This window comes from Lactuca saligna, chromosome 8 (assembly GCF_052625555.1).
Source record: "Lactuca saligna cultivar CGN05327 chromosome 8, ASM5262555v1, whole genome shotgun sequence".
Lineage (NCBI taxonomy): Eukaryota > Viridiplantae > Streptophyta > Magnoliopsida > Asterales > Asteraceae > Lactuca > Lactuca saligna.
Window position 1 is genome coordinate 11,625,738 of NC_136424.1, and position 6,056 is coordinate 11,631,793.

Consider the following 6,056-nt stretch of genomic DNA (forward strand, 5'->3'; position numbering starts at 1 on the left):
TAGAAGTGTAGGGAGTACTGCAGTATCAATACCCTCTCGCCGGAAAAACAGGAGGCGGCTAAGGTTTGGTGCAACGATGGACCACCCACATTTTCCGGTGCAACCGCCTCAAATACTCCCTTCTTCATTCCCCTCCAATAGTGAAACCTTATTCTATCTTCTCAGTTCGATCGACAACCACAGATCGAGAATCAGAAACCAGATCTGCTACCCTATCGTCGGGAATGAGGATGATGATGTAGATAAAGATGAAGGGTGTTGGGAGTTCGTTCTATCTTCTCAGTTCGTTCTTCTTTTTCTGTTCAATGTGGATGATGACGCAGATGAAGAGTGTTGGCAGGAGTGCATTTGAAGGGTGGTGTACAGATGATGAATGATGGCGGCGATGGTTGCTCTGATGATTGCCTTGCTCCTATGGTGGCTGAGATAGAGTTCGTGAGATGCACATAAAGAAATGGATGAGATGTGTGGTCGTCCGTTGGGTTGCAGAAGAGAGAAGATAGTGGATGAATAGATTTCGTCGGTGGCTGCTTCATGGTTGCAGTTTGTCGGTAGTTAGAGGAAAAGGGGGAAACGAGTACACAGAAAGAAAACAAATGGGGGGGGGGGGGGGGGGGGGGGGTTTGAAGATACGTTTTTTCTATTTTTCTTTTTAATGTAAAAATAATAAAATAATAAAAGAAAATTAAAAAAGAAATTGTTAAGGGTAAAATAGTCTTTTTATGTCTGGAGGGACTAAGCATGTAAAAAAAAACAAACCTAGGGACCGTCCGAGTTAATTTTTGAAAATAGGGACCAAAGGTGCTTTTGGACACATGCACGAGGGACTAATGGTGTAATTTACCCTTATTTCTGTTATGGATGCGGAGGTCTATAAATATTTGATATTTTAATTACGTTTTTAACCGAAATAAAATTATGAGTATAACTTTACATAAGGCAAACTACAATAATAATAACGCTATCAACAAATTAGAACATACGAGTTTTAGTGGTAAATTTTTTTCACAATTGTTAATAAAATTATAAGTATAACTTTACATAAGACAAACTCCAATAATAACGCTATCAACAAATTAAAACATACAAGTTTTAGTGGCAATAATTTCTCACATTTGTTATTGTTGGGGCGATTTGAAAAACATTTGTTTTTATATTTCAAAATGAAGTTGGACCACTAAATTACACATATGACAACAACAAATGTCAAATAAATTATGACTATCAATTATATTTACAATACTTTTTAATTTAACCATATCATATTATTATCGCTTAGATTACATAAACGTGTTTTATTTTCAAATATATGCTGACCACAATGTGGATTAGGAAAATGTTGAAATACTTTTTTTTTTGAACGGCTGTAGAACTCTGTTTTACATTAGTCACGTTTTGGGTCATCCAATGCACCGGTGTATTACAAATAAATGAAATTAGTGGTATTACAAGTATTAGTCACGTTTGTAACCTCAATCATTGAAATTTGAAAGGAGGCTTTTAAGCACTCAAGTTGGCACCAACACTACTACCAAGCTTGGTCGGAAACATGGATGGGGGCCAATAAGAGGCTGGTGGTGGGTATGTCAAAGTTGGTTACAGGTTTTTAATGCAACAGAATTTCAATTAAATTTCTAAGTTTGACATTTTCGTTTAGTTTTTATTAAGTAGAATTTTAATATGTCTATATATTTTCCTATAAAACATCTAACATGACTTAAAAATAACTGAATGGAAGTCCTTTAATGATCATGGTATCCAATCACCTGCCTAAAAGGGTAATTTGAATAGATTTTGGGATAAAAATGGGTAACTATTTTCACAAAAGTTTGAGAGTAAAGGAATAAAAATGGGTAACTATTTTCACAAAAGTTTGAGAGTAAAGGAGGGGTACCATTCTGTGATTTTGTGATAGACGTATGGGACAGGAAAACTTGTAAATGGTCAAAGATAAGCAATGGAGTGTAAGACATGGCAGGTGAAAGTCATTGAATAGACTCAATCACAAAAATGGTTAAATTCTATCTTCCGTATTCATTATGTGGATTCCATATTTATTATTATTATTTTATTATTATTATTATTATTGAACATTTTCACAAGTATACACCACTTTACTCTTACAAATATTTCGTTTCCTCAACTAAAACTTAAACTTTCAATTATTCGTTGAAACCAAGGTTCTAAATAACGTAAGACGTTACTTAACGGTAATGTCAAGACTCAAGTTTTTTGAAACCATGAAAAACCACGTCGTTTGTAAGTCGTGACTTAAATCGATAATTTTGTATATAATTAATATTTTTATATGTATTTTGAACTATTATTATTTTTTATATACATATATGACTTAAGGTGACAATTTGATAAAACTTGACGACAAGTACAAATCTTGAAATTATATTAGTTGAAATAAATATTTGGTCAATAATTAAAATCATAGAATAACCATGTTTTGCAAAATTTGACGCAATGACATCTACAACCCAATTCTATTTTTAAATTTAACTACATTCTTGTATTAAAAAATTGTATTGATCATCTCTAATTCAATTTCATTATCTCACAAAAATATAAAAAAAATTATGTTATGCATAATAGTACTTCAAATATGATGTAAGATTTATTTACATCAAATATTTTTTTTAAATTTCGTTTGACATATTTCACCTTCAACTATAAGTTCATATATCTAATTTATTTTGATTTTAAATTTATATATTTTGATGTAATTTAATTAAATTGTATTTAATATTAATATTACTTTTTAATAATTTACAATACGCATAATATATTTACTAAAACATAAAACTAAGAATCCCCCCCCCCCCCCCCCCCCCCCCAACCCCTTATTTATATATATATATATATATATATATATATATATATATATATATATATATATATATATATATATATATATATATATATTATTAACCTAAAATTTTAATATGTGGAAATTGTAGTTTTTTAGTTCAACTTTTTATGTGTTATGAATATAGTTTTTTATTTAATAATATTATATATATATATATATATATATATATATATATATATATATATATATATATATATTATTTAATAATATATATTTTAAAGTTATTATAGAAAAAGATTTTAGACAAATTTAAAAGAAAATAGTAAATAGAATTGGTATTTATAAAATCTAATAAAGTTATAGTAATGTAGTTGGAATTTTTTTAGTGTAAAAACAATGTAAAAATGAAGTAGATAGAGATTATTTAGAATTTTAAGGATTTTGAACAACAATAAACATTTGGATATTGTTAGGATTGTCATTAAATCATTTTTCTAAATCTGTAATTTGTTTCTTATTGTTTGGGTTATACAAATTTAGAAGTGGGATAATACAAGAAATCTGATTTGGATTACATGCCTAATCCAAAACCATTTAACACGAAATACATTGTCATGGTTTGTGTTCTTGAGAGATAGAGAATTACAAAGAGAATGAGAAGACGGAAATAGTTTTTATGGTTTGTTCTATCTACTATAGTAACATCTTGGTTATATACCAAGATGCCGACGGTTGTGAAGAAAAATGATGTCTTATTCCGTCTAGGGCTCTATCCTTGGACCTCGCTAAGAGCGATGCGCCTAGACCCTGTCATGGTCGCTGCTCCTTGGATTTCCATCCCCAAAGAAGTTTTCCCTGGACCCCGTGTTAGGGTTGGAGAACTCTTCTATTAAACACTAAAATAGAATTACAATAGGAGGAGCAACTCTCACACTCAACTATTACAAAAAACCAACCCTCTCACTAACACTTTCACTCTAAGTGTTGTACTATCTTTTTCTCTGTGTTTGGGATGCTTACAACTAAAGAATGAAGTCTCTATTTATAGTCTTGGCAGCCACCATTGTTGTTGCCTTCATTAACTGTGTTCATCATAGGGTTAAAAGACTTTGCCACCCTAGGTCTCATTTTGTCAACAAAGGTGGCTACTGTAGCTTTGGAGGCTGGAACACAACAAATCTCCCCCTCCAGTCTTCGAGCAACAATCCTCATCCCAACTATGTCAACACATAGTTTGTGTTTCTCTTGTGTCACCACCTTTGTTAGCATGTCTGCAGGATTGTTGTTGGTGTTGATCTTTAACAACTTCAATTCTCGTCCCTCAATTGCTTCTCTAAGCCAGTGATAACGTAAATCAATATGTTTTGTGCGGGAATGGTACATCGAGTTCTTACTCAGGTCCATAGCACTTTGACTATCGCAATGAATGATATACTCTTCTTGTAGAAAGCCTAATTCTTGAAGAAACTGTTTCATCCATATAAGCTCCTTCCCAGCTTCAACGGCAACAATATACTCGACTTCTGTTGTTGACAGTGCGACACACTTCTGTAGCTTGGATTGCCACGAGATAGCTCCCCCTGCCAAAGTAAAAATGTAACTTGATGTAGATTACCTACTATCAAGATCTCCTTGTTGGGTTTTGAGCATTCTAACACTCCTAAGTGTACATGCAACCCTAAATACCTTGGATCTATGTTTTCTCTATTATACATGCAAATATGAACATCCAAGGTATTATCCTAATCTAGCATACAAAACAATGAATATAACAAGATAGAATACATACCTCTTTATGTAGAAAGTCTTCATGAAGCTTGAGTGCCTAGTGCCCCAAGTGTGACACCTCAAATGGTTCACACAACACCAAATACACTTGGAATAACTTGAGAGAAACTTGAACACTCCATGAAATCGTTTAGCCCTCACACACACGTAGTGCACGTTTTCCTGAGCCATGGGATTCTTTTATATGGTGGATATTAGGTTTACACCATGTAACTCATGACTTTACCCATTCCTTATGCTCCATGGATTTTAACCTCCATGGAGTATCCATGGGTCACCCCATGGACTTATTCCAACATAAGGAATCTTGGATCACAAGCCCACATATATAAGAATGAATGATTTACACAATCAACCCATATATTTAATTAGTCTCCTTTTGATCAGTTAATTAATTCCAAATTAATTCTTGATCAATACTAATTAAATAACCTTATTAATATATTAGAACTTATAATATATTAACAAACCTTAAGTGTTATTTCTCTAATTATAGTCTATCCAAATGCATGATGCCATGCAACCCAAATAGACCATGTTGGGTCGGGTCAAGTCTTACCAATTATAGTTATGGACTTAGACATTAATCCAACAGTCTCCCACTTGGATAAGTCTAAAACTATTATTGCGTATGACTTCAAGAACCGACTGGCAATCATAGCTCTCAAAAGCTTCTGTCGAACTCTGACCTTGTAGATGAACTCTGACCTTTGTCAATGACTTTTCAATTAGATAAGGGATCATATATTCCTCCATTCTAGATATCTTATGGACTGAGACATGGATTATAATCATTCTCTCTGTCCATTTGTTGTTTCCCGATTTCCGATTTATGATGACTGACTAATTGAACAAATTAAATCAGTCCTGGCCCGAACGAGCACTTCCATTTGTCATCATCAAATCATTGAGGGGCCCACATATATCGCTTTTATCCCGAAGGTAAAAGGAATGGATAAACTTCGACTCATATGGCTTGTTCTACTACTTGTTGAATCATACACAAAGGCACGTTTTATAACATCGAGTTACCGAGTGCGTTTTCGTGCAATCAATGTACAACCAACTCATAGTAACAACTCACATCTCTAGATTTGAAGAATATAAGATATTATCATCTCATGATCACTCGTGATAAAATCCATGAAGTGATTCCAATGAGCGCGGGTTGAATCCAATACTCAGAACTTATGAGCACTCATGAGTGTTGTAGCCTTTTTTCCAACACCTTAGACCTCTACAAGCCAACCCATGACAGTCTTAATTCATATCTACTTCCAACATATGACCGACTGTGGATGGTTTGAATAGCTTAGTCATTCAGGAAGAACAACCTAGTTATTCTGGAAGTTAAAACATGCAAAATGAAACACAATAATAATCGAATCCAATATGGTCTCAAAACTTATGAATATAAATAAAACACCTTTTATTTATCACCATATGATTA